This window comes from Diospyros lotus, chromosome 3 (assembly GCF_014633365.1).
Source record: "Diospyros lotus cultivar Yz01 chromosome 3, ASM1463336v1, whole genome shotgun sequence".
In the NCBI taxonomy this organism is placed as follows: domain Eukaryota; kingdom Viridiplantae; phylum Streptophyta; class Magnoliopsida; order Ericales; family Ebenaceae; genus Diospyros; species Diospyros lotus.
Window position 1 is genome coordinate 33,525,582 of NC_068340.1, and position 24,089 is coordinate 33,549,670.

The following is a 24,089-nucleotide window of genomic DNA, read 5'->3' on the forward strand; positions in this document are numbered from 1 at the left end:
GACTAAAGCTAGTTAGAGACGAAAATCCGTCTCTAACAAGCGAAATATATAATTCTATGTTCTTTATTCTATAGTTATTTTTCTCTTCACTCATGCCTTAGTCTTAATTTTTTGTTTGAAGTTTGAAATTCAACTTAATGCTCTCATTGTCATTCTCATGCCTTGTGTCAATTATTGTTGCTATCTCTTTGCTTGATACTCATGCTCATGCTGACATCAATTTAGTTGTTCAATCCTCTCACTGTTCCGACATCATTTGTCATTATTTTTTCTTATCGTTGATTGCTTGGTGCCCGCGCCACTCTTGATTCAATTTTCACGCCTTAGTCTTAATTTTTTGTCCGAAGTCTGAAATTCAACTCAATACTCTCGTCGTTGTTCTCACATCTTGTGTCGATTGTCATTGTTTTCTCTTGTCGTCAATTGCTCGGGGGTCATGCCACCATCGATTTAGTTGTTTGATCCTCTCATTGTTCCCACGCCCAATTGTCGATTCCATTTTCATGTTTTTTGTTGTCGTTCCCTCTTATCATCAATTGCTTGGTGCTTAAGTTGCTATTTTTTTGCTGCCGATAGCTCGATGTTCCATTTTTGTGCTCAATTGTTCTGTCATGCCGTGAAATACTAGATTGCTCACCCTAAATTTGATTTGATGATTTTTGTTTGTAAGTTTTTGTATACTTTTAGATTGAATAATTAATTTTTATAATTTTACATATTAAAAATTATATTTATAAAAAAAGATCTCTATTTTTTATTCACACTTTTACCCTGCTTTTTTATTTTTTATTTTTATTTTTTTACCAGAAAAATACCATTTATTCGTTTTCGTTTTGTATTGAAAACGTTTACCCTTTTTATTTCCACTTAAGATAGGGAGATAGGACTAGGAGGAAAATATAAAATAAATTATTAAATAATATGTTAAATCTTTATTTTAAAAAGAGAACAGAATAAATATGGCCCCACACCAAACCTAACAGAACAGACCCATACTAATGAGGCTGAAAGCGTAGAACATTTCATTAGTTCTCTCTGCAAGTTACCATGTACGCAAATTTTTCTTAATATAACATATAAAGTAGGAAGATTAGGTGCCAAGTTTATTAAGAAGACTACTCCTTAATGGATGAAAGTGATGTGATTCCCGATTCTGTCCATAAGTTTCATTATTATCACAAAAAGACAGAAAATATTAAAGCCACTGTTAACGAGGCAAATTAGTAATTGCAGAAGTCAAACCATATGATTCTTAAAAACCATACATACATATTGTTAAATCTATTTAATTCTGAGATCGATCCACCACATAGAATTTAATGCAATGGGAGGGGTTCAGGCTCAAGCATTGAGATAGATATCCAAAAAGATGCACATAATATAAGTTATATGCAGTATCGAGATTATTTATAAATAACGCACAATTGGGCATTAAGATCAGATCAGAAAAAAAAAATACTGTGAAAACTGCGAAACCTCCGTCCAATCCAACACTGAAGAAGCTCATCAGTTGATTTTATATTTATAACTTTATTACACAACAATAGAGAATTACACAATTGCAAAAAGTAAAACTGCCACAAGAACAAAATGTCCCAGTTTCTTCCTTCCTTTCTTTTTTTTTTTTTTTTTCTTGGGGGCTATCAGTTTCTTCCTGCGTTAGGCAACATAACATTTGCCTCACTCACGCCCGCGCGCGCGACAACATATCATTTCTCCTCAGGCGAATACAGAGATTCCTTGCATATATTTATAGTTCACCCAGGGGTTCAGCAATCTGGAATATAATGCATATCTCAAAAACTTGTGCTCTTGCCGAATCTGCCACAAAAATTTCAAATAAAAAAGATTACATTTTTGGCAAATATGCTATGCATACAAACTGAATTTTTATACAAAATCATTTGATTCGTTGTTAATCTCATCGTATTGAGAAGAGATACTCTCGAAACTAGCTGAAAATTGCAGAAAAATGTCATTCTCAGATTATGCTGCATAAATTCTATATTAATATCAATTTCCTAAATGTATGCATTTAACAGTTATCACAAAGAGGCTGAGCCTTCCACTCCAGCGCTAGTGTCACTGAGGAATCTTATGCGCTCGTAACATGGCCTCCCCCCCCCCCCCCCCCTCCCACTCTCTCTCTCTCTCTCTCTCTCTCTCTCTATATATATATATACGCAAACACGCATATATCTTAAACCTCATGAGAACTCAAAATAGCAGGAGGCTCGTGCATTGCAATAGCCATTTCTGGTACAATGCTCACAAGATGTAATATCAAATGACTGCTTTATCATGATCTTAGCAGCCAAATGAAGTCCATACACGCAGATTGAAGCCTACACTAGCAAACAGGATGGCTTCACGAGGGGCATGTATTACAGGGCACATTAATTTACCAGATACAGAAAAGAAATGTTCGACAAATATCAAATTAATATGTTAAACCTCCAATAACTCAAGAGGAAAAAAAAAAAAATAACCAAGTGGCATCTCAACCATTAATAGAATAATGACCAGGAAATCCATACAAAAACAAAACAATCTCACCACAAATGGAGGTGCCAACAAAAAATCTCTATCTAGAATACGCCCAAAGTTTTGAATAAATATGCCCCACAATTTGAATACCATGGCAAACTCAACACTCGTTTGTATTGAAAACATACAGCACAGAGTAGTAAATTGCGGAATGAAGAGATATATTCATCACCCAATGCAAAAGAACTTGAGAAGCGATTGATAATAAACATCTGCAAACCATACCACTGTCGAACTTTTCTGAACTCAGTAAGAACTGGGTATATATTCTCCAAGGCAGTGTAAGTCTCATCCCTCACCTGTAGGAGAGGAAACATGATCGCCTGGATTAGATTAATAGACTAAGAATAGGAAATTGTAAAACAATCAACTCAAAGATCTTTCACCTTAGCTCCAGTGACAACAATTTTCCCAGAAACAAAACTAACAGCACAATTTTTGGTTGTTTCATCCGATATATCAACCCGGGGAACAGTTCTGGTTCATACTGTAACCAAAGTTGAGTCATGATGAATAAGTATTTGGGAAGATTGTAATGAATTTGCATAGATTTAGGAAAAATTAAATTAACTAGACAAGAGGAATGCTAAACCTACATTTCAAAATAGTTGGAAACTATTACACCCAACATTTTGCTTTTGCTTCTTAAGTAATACCCAATTTTCAGCACCAACTTGATTACAGAGTGATTGATTCAAGCTTTCAGGACAACAGCAAAAATTAAACCGCACCCAGCAATGATGATTACTGACTCTGTTCAGCCTCAAAAATTGGAAATGCTAGAGACTGACTTATTCAAAGAGAAAATAGATGCACACATATAGATCAACAACCATATAATTGGTCTCAAACTCAGAGATTGTAGGACACAATCTAACATGCAACACTCCTTAAATTGTCAGTGTATAGCTAAAAGAATCTAGTTCGAGAAGACTCCCAGTTACTTTCTTGATTTCAGAGGGCATACTGAGAAGAAGGTATAGAACCACTTACACTGGAAAAGGCACCATGGGAATATGCAAGGCCTTCAAGTCTAATGGGGAATTTAACATCACAAGAGCCAACAATGTTCTGAATGTTAAAGTCCTACAACCAATGGGAACAAATTTTACTGAAGATGAGAAGAGTGTTACAGCGACAGTTTTGAGAACAATAAAATAGCATTTCTTTGTGTGTATATGAGAGGGACATGAAATACCTTGAACTTTGCTGGGAAACCAAGCTTTTGAATAATACGAGCATGCCAAAAAGCAAAAATAACATAAGAATGCAGAAAAAAAATTAAATATATAAATATTTACAGGAAGACAACTAAAAGAACCATGTCACAATCATTGGAATAATGATGATAGGGCTGCTAGAAGTTCAACATGCAACACCAAGCTTGAATAACATAATCAAATTAAGTGATTACAACTATAATGGCAAAACTACCTTCCGTGCTGCCAATTTCGACTGCTGTTCACTCTTGGCTCCAGTACAAACCTGTAAAGGTCCAACAGCAAATGCAGAGTGAAGCACTATAAAAGAAAGCCACAATGTCTGAACCAAAAAGGTATTGTTTGAAAGTCTATTATTATATCATGAGGGGCACTTCATGTCAATCTTAGATGTTTTGAATGTACGGAAATGTAAGACTAGTGAAGGCAATGAGTCTTGAATGTTGAATTACAACCAGACAGAAAGCTTTTCAAGTCATACATCCAATTCAAAATCACTACATATGATAATACTCCAGCATTCCATACACCCATTAAACCATAAAGTTATGACATGGGTGCAATGTTGAAGAGAGAACAAACTTTCAGAGGACCATTTTAGCAAAACAGACTGAAACAAATATTTCTTTTGAGAGACAGAACAAAAACAAAACAAATGTCAGCAGATAACTTAGAATTCAAACATTTTTTTAATCACATGGTATGCCACTGGAGAAACATACCATATTTCCAGAGGCAAATATTAATGCTGTTGTTTTCGGTTCTCTTATCCTCATAATCACAGCAGCAAAATGCTGGAAAGGAACCCAAACACAAAATAGCCACATATCACCAAATTTCCATGGAAGGATCATAAAGTACTTCTAAAGAAAACCGCAATAAACTTCTTAAAGCTTTAATAATAATTCCATTCCCACAAAATTTAGTTCACAAAAAGAGAACTTCACTCGATAAAAATGTCTAATAACAAGAATATTGTGATGAAGGACATGAATAACCATATTCAGGCTTAGAACCATTGTATACCTTTGGATTATATTCTGCATTTCGTGCCTGTAGCGCAATGGCCTTAAGATCTAATTTACAGTCCAGGTTGACAGTTGACACAATGTTCCTAAAGATGCAAATAACTTGCTGATTAGATTAATTCAAAATGAATTGAAAGGAAGTATTGCTGGAGGTACCAAGAAAACCAAAATATGAAGTAGTCTGCAAAATGAAAAACATCAGATAAGTATACTCCAAGGAACCACTTCAATTAGCCAACACATTGCAGTCACTTCTATGTTGGTAAAATAGAAAAGAGGAAACATAAGCCCCAAGAAAGAGGACCATGTATTTGAATTCCAGACTAACAAGCAGAGAAGCATGAAGGTTACAAAAACATGTATATGAGTTATGGGATTTATCTGGAAAATACTCCAAATGAAATGCTTCCTTCCCCCAAACCCTAGGAGATAGAGGCGACATGACAGATCAAACACCCAATATTTTTCATGTAGAAATCAAATATAGCAGGTCCAACACAAATAACCAGCTAGAACTTCAAGTTAGAACCTGTTGCATAGCCTTAAATAAAAATATTCCAAATGTCCAATGATGATATCAGCATGTAATACCATTCTTGAATTGGATACCAAATGGGCATATCCAACAGTCATATTTAATACACATTTGCATGACACACTGACCAAGTTTGTGTGAGATGGGGTCTTTGGTATTAGAAAAATAGTTGAAACTTTTAAGATCTTAGCATTCACATCATTATTTAAAGGAAACTATTCTTTCCTATTTTGAAGCATGGAGAATCCATGCAGTCTATATTCTCTTGTACAATTCTTCGATCATCTAAACTGGATGCATATGTGTCAAGCCTCAGATTTAAACACACGTAGTAGGCTAGCCAATCTTGCTTGTGCAAGGGAAAATATAAGGTTGGAATGGAAAAAAATCACTGAAGAGTTGGGACAATTCCAGATGGAAGATTGGAAAGATGCACGGGTTGACTCCCTTCCAGCAAGATCTGCCATTTATGTTCAATATCCCGGAGACCAATCTCACGCAGCCCCTCCTCACTATATTTCGATAAACCAGAATGAAAGAACAACAAATAGCGTCAAACTCTCCTGAAATTTCGTTTTTCCTCCGGTCATAAGAAAACAAAACAATGCAAGCAGATCTTGCAAACCAAGAACAAAAACAAAACAAGGCCGGACCAGAGACGAGTAGACTCACTGGCCAGCTGGGATATGATTTATTTATATGCACAATTTTGTTATTCACAGTCGATGTGTTCATTTTGCCAAATCCATATCCCATTAAGACATGAATACGATTTGCTTATAGATATTTTTTAACCTGCAAACACTTCTTTATTCTTTTTCTTTTATATCTATTTGTCTATTATTTAAGCAAACACCCTTTATGTGCACTGAAGTTTTTCCCAGTTTCCAAAATGTTCCTTTCTAACTTCAAATCCATTGTGAAATTGAAAGAAAAGAGGCATAATTTTATGCCAATTATAGGAGAACCCCAAATCTCACGAAGCAATAAATCCGTCGGTATAAAAATTGCAGCTCAAAAAGCAATATGTATATATTTTTTTTCTTTTTGCTAATTAATCGAAATAGTTAATTCCTACCACAAAATGGATCAGAAACAATATTCAGATCTACCAAATATTCACAGATCAATCATCCCGGAAAAAAATAAGAAAAAGAATTTCAAGAGGATAAACCCTAGTAGTGCAGCGATGTAAGAACTAGGTCTAATAATTCTGCGATCAGAGGCCGTAAGAAGGAAAAAATTACGATAAATAAGACAACATAACGGACGGGGAACGACGAAGAACTTGCCTTGATCTTGGCTGGGATTGCGCCTTGAGGCTCTCTAAATTTGAACATCTGGAGAGAGAGAGACGAGACGAGACGACGTTCTGCGCCTTGTTAGCAATCAGGCGAGGAGGCGGCGAGGGAGGATGCAGCAGCGGTCGACGAGACAGTGAGGGGGTCGGCGGCGGAGAGGGAGGATGCAGCAGCTGTCGGCAGCGAGAGGGTCGGCGGCGAGAGGCGGTTGCTGGACTGGGTCAGTGGAGAAGAAGAGTAACAGGCGGGCCAGCTCCTTCGCGCGGCAAGGGATGAAGGGAAGGGGAGAGAGAGGAGGGAGAGGGAAGACGGTTTCATGGAGGGAGTGAGGATTTGCTTTGGAGAATTTGATTAGTTATTATATACATATATATATATAATATTTAATATATATTAAAATATTAAATAATATATTTGATTAGTTATTATTTATTATAAAATATATCATATACATATATTTTACACGTAAATTAAAATATGTATAAAACACATTATCTATATATAATATTTTGATTTTTTATTATCAAATTTATTTAGTTAAAACATATTAATAATATTTAATTTTATTCTAAATATTTTTTGTATGTCAAATGTTTGACTGAATTTTTAATTATATTTAAAATATATCAACCCACATATACTTATTTATGTCTTGAATTTTTCTCCTCCTTTGAATTGCTAACAAGTAGAGAGAGATATTGTGGCGGGAAAGAACGAAGAGGGGGAAAAAATAAGCTGGAGTCCTAGTGGCTTGCTACTGTCCCATGGGCTTGGTCCCCTAGGGCCTTCTCAAACAAAAATAAGGCCCAAAAGTCGGGCCTTACAAGAAGCAGCTTTGGCAACACTTGTTGTCAACAGGCTTAGAGGGGGGCACTGAAAGCTCCCGGATTTGGAGAAAGAAGAGCCCGTACCTTGATGACATTGCAATTCTGACTGGAGGTCATAATTTATCTTTTTACTGATGGACTAAATAGTGATGCACTTAAAGTTATCCTTTACAATACTTTCTCAAGAAGTTTCTGCTCTTCGTAACTGTGGATAAGAATGTTTTTTGGATTCTGCTTACTAATTCATGTGAAGGGATTTGTTTTCTTGACATGCAGGGACTGTAATCAGAGAAGAGGTAGGCCTAACCTTGGACAAAGCGGACAAAGAAGTCTTGGGGCACGCTGCCAAGGTTCTGCTTACCAAGGACACAACAACAATTGTAGGGGATGGCAGCACTGAAGATGCTGTAGGGGCGGATCCAGGGTGGGCCAGGCTCGGTTTCAATCCGTGTCAGCCTGCTTACCTTAGGCAACTCACTGTCCATCTACTCCCTAAATCTGTCCCTGAGATGCTATGAATAAACGTGTTGTCTAGAGAAGAAACTGTTGGTTTCTTACACAACCTGAATTTCAGCCAAATCACAAGATCAAATGTAAAATCACAAAAGATAAACCAGAAATATAAAGAACACAAAAACACGAGATTTGCATGTTTTGATCCATAAAGAGGATTCTACTCATAGTAAAGGTTTTCGTCTCTAGTCAATCCACTATATCAAAGAGAGTACAACTCGATTATACCAATTCAACAAAAAACAAAACGACTACAATATTGCATCAAGAAAACAGAAAATAAAAACCAGAAAACAAGTACAAAAATGCATCAACACCAAGTAAACACCGTACTTACCGGTGCCTCTTGATCTTACCTCCCATGATGAAATGATTTAATCCGGAGATAGGGCAATACAATGAAAGTTTTTATCAATCAGAGGATTCACGAGTTTGTCTCCTTCTTACTGTCGATTTAGAGTTTCTCGATTAAAAAAGTAAAAGTAACCTATAGGGTTTCTGATAATAGCCTTTATATATTAGATCAAATGAATATAAGTCGCACGATCACCGTTTAAGTGAAATCAACAGTTGATATAAAATACGACTAAATAACTCTGTAATGCACATGAACTTAAAGTGAAATAACATGCATATATAAAATACAGATGAAATGCAACATTTATCATTTAATTTTGAATCACTTATACAACAGAAACTTATTGAGGTTTGAATCTCTCTCTCTCTCTCTCTCTAAATATATATATATATATATATGCACATGCGTGCACTTGGGCTGATCATACATGTTTAAGCAGGCTGCAGACCAAGATTATGAGAAGGAAAAGCTTAATGAAAGAATTGCAAAACTGTCTGGGGGTGTTGCTGTTATTCAGGTAACCTTTTACCCTATGATCTTGATCAGTTCTGTTTGGTGGTCTGTATTTTGATCTTATTTCTGTCTTGTGGTAAATTTCTGAAGGTTGGAGCACAAACTGAGACAGAGCTGAAAGAAAAGAAATTGAGAGTAGAGGATGCTCTTAATGCAACAAAGGTGAGTTATTTGCATACCTTTTGTATAATCGAATTTACTCAGCTTTGACACACACCAATATTAACATCTTCTGGATGATAATTTCCAGGCAGCTGTGGAGGAAGGTACTGTGGTTGGTGGTGGATGCACTTTACTGAGGCTTGCATCTAAGGTCGATGGCATTAAGAACATGTAGAAGTCAAGCCACATGGTTTGAATATTGGCAGTGAGTTTAGCAACCTTGGCTGTATCAGGCAACAGTGGGTTTGGCAGAAGGTTGGCATGTTTGGCTGCATCAGGCAAGTTAGGCAGATTGCCTAACTCTTGTTAACTTGCTTGCTTTGTAGTTTCTATAAATACATAGCCATTATCTTCTTGTAATATATGAATTCCAGTGAGAGGATATCCTAGCGAGGATCATCTCAGTTTAGAGGATCATACGTGAGGATCCAGAGAGTGAGATCTGTGAGAGTTTTTGTGTAAGAATTCTGATTGTAATTCTTTGTGAATCATTCAAGTGAAATAGATTCTGTTTTCTCTCATTTATCTCTTCATTCATTGTTCGTTGAATCTCTGGATTTCTCAACAAGTGGTATCAGAGCATCAGGTTGAGTGCTGGAGATAGGAATTTGAAGAACAGAGCCACTGTTCTTGAAACTTGATTTTTCAAAATCATTGAAATGGTATTTTGATCATACCAAAAGATTCCTGGTGCCAAGACGAGTACACTGAAATTTTTCGGAGGCCAACGGACACTGCACGCGTCGCCTGAAGGTCTGTGCGTGGTATTCACGCTCTGCACGCGCCGTCTGGAGGTTGAAGACGACCCACGTGGCGCCACGTCATCCAGTCAGCGTCACGACAGCTACCACGCAGACTGGTCCGCCACGTCAGCATGCAGCTGAACTTTGAAAAATTGCAGGTTGGTCCCTGAAGTTTTCTAAAATTACAGTTTGACCCCTGAATTTTTTAGAAATTACAATTTAGCCCCTAAAGTTTTCTAAAATTGCAAGTTAGCCCCTGGACTTTTTTGAAATGGCATGTTAGCCCCTGAATTTTCAGAAAATTATATTTGACCCCTATTTTTTCTACAAATTAGAATTTGACCCCGTAAGAGTCAAATCTATCATTTTCGACCCTTCTGGATGCAACGGTGTAGTCTGTTTTGGAAGATTCAACTTTGATTTTGATCAAGTTAGTGAAAATGGAAGAGAGAACATCATCAGGAGCCATGATAAAGCTCACATCCACCAACTATACACTATGGAGACCTCGAATGGAAGATCTTCTCAGTTGTAGAGATTTGTATGATCCCCTGGAGTTATTAGGTGTCAACCCTAATCCTTCCAAAGAAGTAAAGTGGAAGAAATTAAACAGGAAAACTATCGGTCAAATTCGGCAATGGATTGATGATAGTGTCTTCCACCATGTAGTATGAGAGACAGACGCGCATGCCCTTTGGACGAAGTTAGATGAGATGTATCAAACCAAGACCGCTTGAAATAAAGCCCTGTTGATGAGGCGGTTAGTCAATCTGAAGTTGAAAAGTGGAACTTCAGTTGCCGAGCACACCAGTAAGTTCCAGAGCCTGGTAAACCAGTTGTCGTCTGTGGAGATGCCGCTTGGGGATGAAACACAAGCACTCTTACTTCTCAGTTCTCTTCCTAATAGCTGGAAGACGCTAGTAGTCTCTCTCAACAATTTTGCCCCGGAAGGAAAACTTACCACAACAATGGTCAAGGATGCCCTGTTCAATGAAGAGGCCAGAAGAAAAGACATGAGCACGGACCAGACTCATGCCTTTGTAACAGAGAATCGATGGAGTCAAGAGGAAAGTAGTCAAAGCGAGTGGAGAGGAAAAACCAAGAGTAGGGACAGATCCACAGATGGAGGAAAGCCGACATACAAATGCTACCATTGTGGTATAAATGGCCATTTGAAGAAAAACTGCCGAAAATTGATACGAGAGCAGGGTCAAGGCAATTCCGAGCCGAAGAACAAGGATGGAGAAACACTAGTAACTATCCATGGAGAGGTAGCTTATTGTTCCATCCAAGATGATACATGCCTTCACGTCTCAAGAGAAGACACAGAATAGGTGGTAGATACTGCAACATCTTACCACGTGACTCTCCACAGAGATTTCTTCACAACATACAAAACATGTGATTTTGGAGCAGTGAAGATGGAAAATTCCAGTTTCTCTGAGATTGTTGGAATTGGTGACGTTCAGATACGAACGAGCAACGGGAGCACAATCACCTTGAAGGATGTCAGACATGTGCCAGATCTTTGGCTGAATCTACTTTCTGGAATAGCTCTTGACAGACAAGGCTATGGTAATCAGTTTAGTAAAGGCACATGGAAATTGATAAGAGGCGCTATGGTAATCGCCTGATGACATATTTGTGGCACATTGTACAAGACTTACGTGAAGATATGTACAAACAACTTTAACATAGTTGAAAATGAGGCTTCTCAGATTTTGTGGCAGTAGAGACTTAGCCACATGAGTCCCATGTAGAGGATCATCAGAAAGATCTCAAGTTAGAAGATCTAAGAGGATCCGATTCCCAATTTAAGAGGAATCCGGTTAGAGTTATGAGTCCCATGTAAGAGGATCATGTGTATATATCCCTAGTAAGAGGATATGAGTCCCATGTAAGAGGATCCATCCCTAGCTAGAGGTGTATTCCCAGTTTAAGAGGAATCCCTAGTGAGAGGGATAATCCCATGAAGACATTTCAAGACCAGGACCAACACATTTTGTCACAGAAGATAATTCGGTGCCTGAGGAAATGCCAAAAGCAGAAAAGGAGGAAGAAATAGAGAGTGTTGAGTAAGGGGAGCCACAACCCCCTCCACCAGAAGCTGTTGGACCATCACAGGGATCAGATGATGGTGAAACTCCTAACCAAAAAGTTCGTAGATCAAAACAAGGTTGGATTCCGTCGATGAGATATCCAGAATTCGAGTATACTCTACTTATTGAAGATGGGGAACCAGAAGGTGTTGAGGTCTCAAGTAAGAACCTCGGTTGCAAGCCAGATAAGAGCTTGTATGGTTTGAAGCAAGTACCAAGGCAATGGTATGTACCAGACTGGATATTGCTCACTCAGTGAGTATAGTGAGCCATTTTCTCTCTAAGCCTGGAGAGGAACATTGGGAGGCAGTCAAATGGATTCTCGAGTACTTGAAAGGTAAGTCAAAAACATGTCTTTGGTACGGGGGAGCTGTTCGTACAAAGTACATTGGTATTCGCTATCATTGGATACGCGAGGTGATTGATCGACAATTGTTGAGACTAGTTAAGATCCATACGTAGGAGAATCCAATTAACACTCGAGAAAAGCTAGAGTTATGCTGAGACATAGCCAAGATGCTTTTCAGACAACAATTGTTCCAGATGTGACTTGAGGGGGAGAATTGTAGAAGTCAAGCCACATGGTTTGAATACTGGCAGTGAGTTTGGCAACTTTGGCTATATCAGGCAGCAGTGGGTTTGGCATGTTTGACTGCATCAGGTGAGTTAGGCAGATTGCCTAACTCTTGTTGACTTGCTTGCTTTGTAGCTTCTATAAATACATAGCCATTCTCTTCTTGTAATATATGAATCCCAGTGAGAGGATCATCCCAGTTTAGAGGATCATACGTGAGGATCTAGAGAGTGAGATCTGTGAGAGTTTTTGTGTAAGAATTTTGATTATAATTCTTTGTAAATCATTCAAGTGAAATAGATTCTGTTTTATCTTATTTCTCTCTTCATTCATTGTTTGTTGAATCTCTAGATTTCCCAACAGGACAGCCTTGATAATGATGAGGAAATGGTGATTTTATGATGTTGTTTGTCCTAAATAAGTTAAAGATAAACATGGAAGCTGATGCCCTTGCTTGGGATTGCCGTCTCCTCAACGACAATCAACATTGTGCAAACTTGTTAAACTGACACTCTTGGCTTGCCAATAAAATTTAATTGCCTCGTAGGTTGGAGCAGATATAGTTAAAAGAGCTTTGAGTTACCCTCTGAAGCTAATTGCCAAGAATGCTGGTGTTAATGGAAGTGTTGTCAGTGAGAATGTAGCTAAGTATATCATTATGTCTGTATTATGATGTTGGATAACAAAAGGAGTTTTTAATTCATACACTGTATGTGGTTATTACATCTCTAAGCAGCTTCAATAATAAAAAACGTATTTATGATATTTTAGATTAATTGTGAAATTCTCTCGAAAAGGATTTTAAAATTACAAAAATTACTCAAAAAATATTTCTGACTATTTTCAATATTTCACAAGAAGAGTATTGAAAGAAATGAAGAGCCTAAAACTTCCCACCACAAGCCAGAGATTTTCACAATTTCCACTTCTGTGAGGCCAAGGAGAAAGCTGTTACCATTAGCATGGCAAGAAGGATATGGTTTCAGATTTTGCATTGATATTTTTTGTTGGGAAATCCAGAGATTCAACAAATAATGAATGAAGAGATAAATGAGAGAAAACATAATCTATTTCATTTGAATGATTCACAAAGAATTATAACCAGAATTCTTACACAAAAACTCTCATAGATCTCACTCTCTGGATCCTCACGTATGATCCTCTAAACTGGGATGATCCTCTCACTAGGATATCCTCTCACTGGGATTCATATGTTACAAGAAGAGAATGACTATGTATTTATAAAAGCTACAAAGCAAGCAAGTTAACAAGAGTTCGGCAATCTGCCTAACTCGCCTGATGCAGCCAAACATGCCAACCTTCTGCCAAACCCACTGCTGTCTGATACAGCCAAGGTTGCCAAACCCACTGCCAATATTCAAACCATATGGCTTGACTTCTACAATTCTCCCCCTCAAGTCACATCTGGAACAATTGTTGTCTAAAAAGCATCCTAGCTATGTCTCAGCATAACTCTAGCTTTTCTCGAGTGTCAATTGGATTCTCCTACGTATGGATCTTAACTAGTCTCAACAGTTGTCGATCCATCACCTCGCGTATCCAATGATAGCGAATACCAATGTACTTTATACGAACAGCTTTCCCGTACCAAAGACATGTTTTCGGCGTACCTTTCAAGTACCCGAGAATCCCTTTGATTGCCTCCCAATGTTCCTTTCTAGGTGAAGAAAAACAACTCACTATACCTACTACGTGAGCAATATCCGATCTGGTACATACCATTGCCTTGGCATTTGCTTCAGACCATACAAGCTCTTCTCTGGCTTGCAACCGAGGTTCTTTCCTGTGACCTCAACACCTTCTGGTTCCCTATCTTCAATAAGCAGAGTATACTCGAATTTTGGATATCTCATTGACGGAATCCGACATCGTTTTGATCTACGAACTTTTTGGTTAGGAGTTTCACCATCATTTGATCCCTGTGATGGTCCAACAGCTTCTGGTGGAGGGGGTTATGGCTCCCTTTGCTCAACACTCTTTGTTTCTTCCTCCTCTTCTGCTTTTGGCATTTCCTTAGGCACCGAATCGTCTTCTGTGATAAACTGTGTTGGTCCTGGTCTTGAAATGTCTTCATGGGATTATCCCTCTCACTGGGGTTTCCTCTTAAACTGGGAATACACCTCTAACTGGGGATGGATCCTCTTACATGAGACTCATATCCTCTTACTAGGGATATATACACATAATCCTCTTACATGGGACTCATATTCTCTTACCAGGGATACATACACATGATCCTTTTACATAGGACTCATAAACTCTAATCGGATTCCTCTTAAATTGGGAATCAGATCCTCTTAGATCTTCTAACTTGAGATTTTTCTGATGATCCTCTACATGGGACTCATGTGGCTAAGTCTCTGCTGCCACAAATTCTGAGAAGCCTCATTTTCAACTATGTTGAAGCTGTCTGTACATATCTTCACATGAGTCTTGTACAATGTGCCACAAATATGTCATCGGGCGATTACCATAGCGCCTCTTATCAATTTCCATGTGCCATTACTAAACCGATTACCATAGCCTTGTCTGTCAAGAGCTACTCCAGAAAGTAGATTTAGTCGAAGATCTGGCACATGTCTGACATCTTTCAAGGTGATTGTGCTCCCGTTGCTCGTTCATATTTGAACGTCACCAATTCCAACAATCTCAAAGGAACTGGAATTTCCCATCTTCACTGCTCCAAAATCACCTATTTTGTATGTTGTGAAGAAATCTCTGTGGGGAGTCACATGGTAAGATGTTGCAATATCTACCACCTATTCTGTGTCTTCTCTTGAGACATGAAGGCATGTCTCATATTGGATGGAACAATAAGCTACCTCTCCATGGATAGTTACTAGTGTTTCTCCATCCTTGTTCTTCGACTCGGAACTATCTTGACCCTGCTCTCGTAGCAATTTTCAACAGTTCTTCTTCAAATGGCCCTTTATACCACAATGGTAGCACTTGTATGTCGGCTTTCCTCCATCTGTGAATTTGTCCCTATTCTTGCACTTTCCTCTCCACTCGCCTTAACTACTTCCCTCTCGACTCCATTGGTTCTTTGTTACAAAGGCATGAGTCTGATCCGTGCTCATGTCTTTTCTTTTGGCCTCTTCATTGAATGGGGCATCCTTGACCATTGACGTGGTAAGTTTTTCTTTTGGGGCAGAATTGCTGAGAAAGACTACTAGCGTCTCCCAGCTATCAGGAAGAGAACTGAGAAGTAAGAGTGCTTGTGTTTCATCCCCAAGCGGCATCTCCACAGACGACAACTGGTTTACTAGGCTCTGGAACTCACTGGTGTGCTTAGCAACTGAAGTTCCACTTTTCAACTTCAGATTAACTAACCGCCTCATCAACAAGGCTTTATTTCGAGCGGTCTTAGCCTGATACATCTCATCTGGCTTCGTCTAGAGGGCATGCGCGTCTGTCTCTTGTGCTACATGGTGGAAGACACTATTATCAATCCATTGCCGGATCTGACCGATAGTTTTTCTGTTTAATTTCTTCCACTCTACTTCTTTGGAAGGATTAGGGTTGACACCTAATAACTCCAGGGGATCATACAAATCTCTACAACTGAGAAGATCTTCCATCCGAGGTCTCCATAATGTGTAGTTGGTGGATGTGAGCTTTATCATGGCTTCTGATGATGTTCTCTCCTTCATTTTTCACTAACTTGATCAAAATCGAAGTTGAATCTTCCAAAACAGACTGCACCGTTGCGTTCGGAAGGGGCGAAAATGGTAGATTTGACTCTTACGGGGTCAAATTCTAATTTGTAGAAAAATTAGGGCTCAAATATAATTTTCTAAAAATTCAGGGGCTAAATTGCAATTTCAAAAAAGTTCAGGGCCTAAATTGCAATTTCAGAAAAATTTAGGGTTAAATTGTAATTTTAGAAAACTTCTGGGACCAACATGCAATTTTTCAAAGTTCAGTTGTGTGCTAATGTGGCAGCCATGTGGTAGGTGACGTGGCGGTTAGCCAACTGGCGTGGCGTTAACCAGATGACGTGGCGCCACGTGGATCGTCTTCAACCTCCAGACGGCACGTGCAGCGCGTGAATACCACGTGCAGACCTTCAGGCGGCGCGTGCGGTGTCCGTTTGGCTTTCGAAAAATTTCAGTGTGCTCGTCTTGGCACCAAGAATCTTTTGGTATGATCAAAATACCATTTCAATGATTTTGAAAAAATTGAGTTTCAAGAATAGTGGCTCTGTTATTCAGATTCCTATCTCCAGCACTCAATCTAATGCTCTGATACCACTTGTTGGGAAATCCAGAGATTCGACAAACAATGAATGAAGAGATAAATGAGAGAAAACATAATCTATTTCACTTGAATGATTCACAAAGAATTACAAACAGAATTCTTACACAAAAGCTCTCACAGATCTCACTCTCTGGATCCTCACGTATGATCCTCTAAACTGGGATGATCCTCTCACTAGGATATCCTTTCATTGGGATTCATATGTTACAAGAAGAGAATGGCTATGTATTTATAGAAACTACAAAGCAAGCAAGTCAACAAGAGTTAGGCAATCTGCCTAACTCGCTTGATGCAGCCAAACATGCCAACCTTCTGCGAAACCCACTGCTGCCTAATACAGCCAAGGTTGCCAAATCCATTGCCAATATTCAAACTATGTGGCTTGACTTCTACATTTTTCACCATCTCTACATAGGTCAGGTGAGAAAACTTTGGCTGTTGATTTGATAGAGAGAGGTACAGGCTTTGGATTTTTCATTGATATTTTCCACCATTTCCATTCTGGGGTAGGGAGGTGGGAGATCGAGAAGAAGCTGTTATGCTTTGAGGGAAGAGAAGAATTCAATTTTCACAGTTATGGTTTCAATTTTGTTCTTTTTTTTTACCAAATAGAGCAATAATGATGGATATTCATGGGACACCATGCATGCTAACTGATCTTTGCCCATCCATGAGGTTAGACATTGGTCCGTATTAATTTCATTGAGCCTTCCCAACGATAAGTCCGTAGCTCGATATTGGGCCCAATCCTTAGGCCCCATCCCATCAACGCTAGCTCAACAACATTTTCCATCCCATTAACACCATACCAAGATTCCCACGCTCGCAATAGGTCTCAACTATCCAGAGATCCTCGACTCATAATCCACCTGTAACAGCCAGCGACACGCAAAAAGCTCTCCCCTTCTTTCCTATATAAATTAGCCAACCATCGTTCAAGGTAGGTTCTTTTTCATCATAACAAAAACTTTTATTATCTTAAGTCCTTACTTGTTTGAGCATTGAAGTGCTTATAGGTGCCATGCATTGTTATACGGATCACTGATCACTATTACCTCAAACTTTTTGTCTGATCATCCCTTTAGGCTAGAAAGAACAAATATAATAATGCAACTAAAAATTCCACAATAATATGATTAACCCTTTAAACCTAAATAACCATGAAGGGAAGCAAATTGAAGCTCACAAGGCTCAAATTTGAGTTTCTTGTGCTCACCAACACCCCAATGGTAAATGGATTCAGTTTTAATTGATACGCTTTCTTTTCCAGAAATGGCTTTATGAAGGATGTGCAAGATAACGAGTACAAGCTCATCTTATTTGACCCAAAAGATTTGAGACCCAGAGTGAATTTATTATAATGGTGGAACTACAATTAGTTAAGAGAACAATAATTGAATAGTTCAGTGTTAATTAAAATTAAAATATTTGTGCAAGTTTTTTTTTTAGGATAATTTTAAAATTAGTGCTAATATTTTTATTATTTAAAAAATAGAGATGAAATATTTTTCAAATACCAATTTTGAGAGAAATGAAAATATATAACAAATAAATTTTTAAATAACCGTTTTAATTACTGCATATTTATTTGATTAACTTAAATTCTAATTTGACCACTGTTTGACCATTAACTATTAACCCTATTTACAGTTCAATATTTGCATCTGCTTTTTTTTTTTTTTTTTTTTTTTTATCATTGAGTAATACAATATATTTCCTAGAATCTATTCCAAGAATATGTTCAAAGAATTAGCCTAATATATTTGAACTCTCAAACTATTAAGAGATATACCCAAAAAAGAACATACAATCTAAACTTTAGTATTTCTTAATAAAAGACACTACTTTGTAGTTTCAACATTTTCAATTATTTTATATCTAACAATATGTGTAAACCTTATAACAATTAAACTTTTCTAAAGTCAGCAAGAACTGAGTATATATTCTCGAAAGCAGTGTAAGTCTCATATCTCATCTGTTGAATAAGAAAACATGATAGTCCTGATTAGATTAATAGAATAAGACTAGGAAATTTAGAACAATCAACTCAAACATCTTATCTCATCACCTTAGCTCCAGTGAGAACACTTTTTCCAGAAACAAAAATAAGCAGGATCTTTGGTTGTTTCATTCGATATATCAACTCAGAGAACAATTCAAGTTTATACTATGTACACAAAAGTTGAACCACGATAAGTAATGTTGAATTGGAAAGAATGTAACAAATTTACATAAATTTTAAAAATAATAACAAATTAAACGAGATATGAATAATGATCTAAACTTACATAATGATATACAACAAGTCTATGAAATTATCCACACAAAATACTTAGAAACTATTATGCCAACAATTTGTTTTTGCTTCTTAGTGCTCAATTTCTAGTTACCAACTTGCATACAGAATGATTGATTAAAACTTTTAAGATCATCAGGGTAAATCTAAGCATACCCAGAAATACTGATATTAATTTCATTCAATCGGAAAAGCTTTACAGATTGACTTGCTTCAATAGAAAAAACACTCATACACCAATATTAACGTCCATACAACTAACTTGTCGAAAACCCAAGAATTTCAAAACACGGTTTCATCTACAATGCACCATTAATTGTCAACACATGAAAAAAAAAATCTAACTAGAAATTCCTGATTGTTGTCATGTTTTCAGGAGGCAGAGCAAGTAAAAGAAGTTGAATAAACACTTACACTTGAAAAGGCACCATGCGAATATGCAAGACCCTCAAGTCTAATAGGAAATTTAACATCGCAAGAGCCAACTATGTTCTGAATCTTGAAGTCCTACAACCAATGGGGAACAAATTAAATAAAACTGAAGATAGTGTAATAGAAACTGTTTACAGCATTGTACTATTACTGTGTTTGTTAGTATGAACAAGAGAGAGAGAGAGAGAAATTATACTGAAATACCTTGAACTTGGCTGGGAAACCAAGTGACAAAACACAAAAGCATATCCTGATTTTAGGTAATTGATGAATGAGAATTAACCCACCAGTTGATTAACTGGGATATTTGATGGGTAATCTCGAGTGCTAGGTGTTCAACAACCTGTCAGACAACATGTTGTCTGGCCAGCTTCCTTGAAGGCTGGCATGTTTAGATCACGGGGGGCAAAACTTGCGAACCTGATTCTCTAGCATATATGTTAACTATTTTACTTTTTAATAGTCATAAGGTGCTCTCCTGAAATTTGGAATCATAGTCTTTGTAATAGTCATAATGTGTTAAAATATGTTTTCTTAATATTCTAATTAGTGGCGATGGGCTTATCAGCAAAATCATTGGTTACCTAATTGTGGGTAGTACATGTGGCGTGACACACTCAGGTTGAACATATAAATATCATCACCCAATGTAAAAGAACTTGAGGAGAGATTAATAATAAACATGCGTAAGCCTTACCACTGATAGTCTTGATTAGATTAATAGAATAAGACTAGGAAATTTAGAACAATCAACTCAAACATCTTATCTCATCACCAGAGCAACTTTCCCAGAAACAAAAATAAGCAGCACCATCTTTGGTTGTTTCATTCGATATATCAGCCTAGAGAACAATTCAGGTTTATAATATGTACACAAAAGTTGAACCACAATGAATAATGTTGAATTGAAAAGAATGTAACAAATTTGCATAAATTTTAAAAATAATAACAAATTAAACAAGAAATGAATAATGATCTAAACTTACATAATGATATACAACAAGTCTATGAAATTATCCACACAAAATGCTTAGAAACTATTATGCCAACAATTTGCTTTTGCTTCTTAGTCAGTACACAATTTCTAGTTACCAACTTGCATACAGAGTGATTGATTAAAACTTTTCAGAACATCAGGGTAAATCTAAGCATACCCAAAAATACTAATACTAGTTTCCTTCAATCGGAAAAGCTTTACTGACTAACTTACTTCAATGGAAAAAACACACACATACACCAATATTAACAGCCGTACAACTAACTTGTCAAAAACCCAAGAAATCCTTCAAACACGGTTTCATCTACAATGTGCCTTTAATTGTCAACACATGAAAAAAAAATCTAATTAGAAATTCCCAATTGTTGTCTTGTTTTCAGGAGGCAGAGCAAGTAAAAGAAGTTGAATAAACACTTACACTTGAAAAGGCACCATGCGAATATGCAAGACCCTCAAGTCTAATAGGAAATTTAACATCGCAAGAGCCAACTATGTTCTGAATCTTGAAATCCTACAACCAATGGGGAACAAATTAAATAAAACTGCAGATAGTGTGATAGAAACTGTTTACAGCATTGTACTATTACTGTGTTTGTTAGTGTGAACAAGAGAGAGAGAGAGAGAGATTTTAATGAAATACCCTGAACTTGGCTGGGAAAATGTGATTTTAGTGTTTTGAGTTTTGTGTACAAAGTGTTTTTTGTGTTTTGGAAAATGTATTTTTGAATATGGGTAAATAAACACGTTTTGAGTGTTTTGAAAAACTGAAAAATGAAAATGTCTTGAAAATAGCAAAGAGAACAGGGCCTAAAATTTTGCATGAATAATCTTTAACTTCATAGCTTATTAGTAGGGAATAATGGGTGTTATATTATTTAATGAGTTAATTTTTATAAGGAAAAATGGAAGATGCCGCTTGGGTATAAACTACTGCAGTACAATCACATTTAACTCTCTTGCAGTGAAATAAATTTGGATATCAATGAAAAGAAAGTAAAAGCTATGGACTGCAAGTACAATAACAATACTAAAGTTCACCACACAAGCTAAACCAAAAAGATGTATGACAAATGAAATGTTGAAGAGAAAAGAAACAACTTGAAGAGGACCTGGTTAGCACAATCAGAACAGTAAACAAACTTTTTTTAGAAGTATGCGTGTTCATGTGTGAGAGAGAGACAAAAACAATACAAATGTTTACATCAGAATATCACAAATGTCATTAGTTTTAGAAATTTAATGCTGAAGATAACTTGAAACTCAAACATTTTTGCATTGTGCTGTTGAGCAACTTACCATCTTTCCAGAAGCAAATATTAGAGCTGTTGTTTTTGGATCTCTTATCCTCATAATTACAGCAGCAAAACGCTGCAGAATAACACAAAAACAAAATAGTCATATTATCCGCAAAGATTGTTATGGAAGGAGTACAAAGCACTTCCCTTTTACATACAAAAGGAACAACAATATTCTTAAAGATTTAAGACTAATTCCAATCACTTGAAAATTGCAAGATGGGATTCAAAATTTAAATCTTTTAAGCCCATTGACAGCGATGTTCACAACAAAAGAACTTCACTCAGTGAAAATGTCTATTACATTTCAATGTAATCGGGAGGCAAGCATGTTTTCATGACAGATGAATAAAGCGATTTGTGCTAAGAACAACTGGATACCTTTGGATTGTATTCTGCATTTCGTGCCAGAAGTGCAATGGCCTTAAGATCTAACTTGCAGTCCAGGTTAACTGCTGACACAATGTTCCTAAACATGCAAACAAATTGTTGATTAATTTAAAATGGCTGAAGAAAATGTAGTGCCTGACATACCAAAAATGTAAACAAAATAAAAATAATAAGCATTGCTTGAAATGAAATGTATTGGGGAAAGCATACTCTAAGAAAAATTGTTTCAATTGGGGAAACCATTGCAATAAACTCTATGATGTTGGTAAAATTACAAGAGGAAATCTAAGCCCCTAGAAAGAAGTTGGAAGATAATCCTGATCAAATTCTTCTTCGTCCCCAACCTAGGAGACATAGACAACGTGACATCTGGAACACTTGGTATTTTTCATAAGTCAAATATAGCAGGTCCAACACAAATAACCAGCTCAGACTTCAAGTAAGAACTTGTAACATAGAGTTAAATTAAGCATTTTATAAATGCCTCATCATGAAATGGACGCATGGAACAAAATCCCGATTTTTTGCGCACACTTTCATGACATATAGATTAATCTTTTGTGGGACATTAACTCTTTCGTGCAAAAGGAATGGTATAACCTTATAAAGATATGAACATATTCTTCATTGTTTGAAGGGAACTGCTCGTCTCCCTATTTTTGATGATGAGATACCCTTTTAGTCTTTTATATCTTGCAATTTCTGGATTATCTATAACTGGATATAGATATATATATATATATATATACATGCTTTTAACTTTTCCTTTCTTTCTTCTTTTCTTGCTTCAACTCCACTTGTGGGTTGAGTAATCCCCTCAAAACATCCCATACGCAACCAATCTTTATCCCAGATAAAGGATGAAGGATGCATTAGATAGCTGACAACTAACATAAAATTCATCAAATCTAATATCATGAATTCTAGACAAAAAGGAGGGCTAGAGGTTTAAGATTCAACTTCACCTAGTGGGATTAAGGCTCATGATTGTTGTTGCTTGAACTTTTTTCTTGCTTAGTTGTTCCAAGGTCGTCCCTGTTAACGAAGTTTCTATTATATATTCTTATCAAGAAAAAATTAACTATAGCTTTTAAGTTTCAAATTAAAGAGATTAAAATAAATAATTCATTTGATCTACTTGAATTAACACACGACACCAAAGATATTCATCCTATTGAAAGCTGCCAACAGCTTATTCGGCTCATCCAAATTGAACACAGAAGACTGCCTGCTTCACTTTCTTTCGCAGTCATAAGCCACGGTAGAACAATTAGAAGCACGTTTCCGCAACTACAACTATAAATTAATCATAACATACCACTAGTTTGGATGGGTTCCACATGTACAGGTTTGATCTCCTTCCCGCGTCGGGCATTCCTTATCTTGCCCGACGCGGACGTGTCACTCCCAAATTTCATCGAAGACAGCACCTCCCTCGACATCACAAGCCACAACAATGGTGGGATTCAACAAATAACAACAAGCCCAACATCCACGTCTCTTTAAAGACAAGTAGTAGGCTAGCCAATCTTGTTTGTGCAAGGGAGCATATAAACCGAAAATTGAATAAGTTTATTGACATCATATAACCATAACAAGCCAATTTCTGGTTGACCTTTCAACAAATAAACCGAAAATTGGGGAACATATGGAGTTTGAGATGAGTAAACTTGCTGGACAGCTGAGACGATTCCAGATGCGTGCTTAAAAAGATCCACTTGTTCTCTCCATTCCAACACTTGATCTGGCATTTATCCTCTCGGTATCCCAGAGACTAATCTTACGCAGTTTCCTCGCGCTATATTCTGCGAAACCAGAGCGAGAGGAGGACGACGAGGAGGAGAAAACAGAAAGAGGGTCCCCGGGTTGGACTGCCCGTTAAAAAAAAGAGGGTTTTCGGGTTTGAAAACAAGTAGCGGACTTGAAAGGCAACATAAAATTGGCCTATAGAAGTTTTTGAAGTTACAGATATGCCCTC

The 24,089-nt window shown here is 37.1% G+C and overlaps 1 pseudogene; it reads right to left on the minus strand.

Moving 5' to 3' along the window:
* Positions 1-1,482: 1,482 nt before the first annotated feature.
* Positions 1,483-23,945, minus strand: LOC127796790 (TATA-box-binding protein-like; annotated as a pseudogene).
* Between the last annotated feature and the right edge of the window lie 144 nt (positions 23,946-24,089).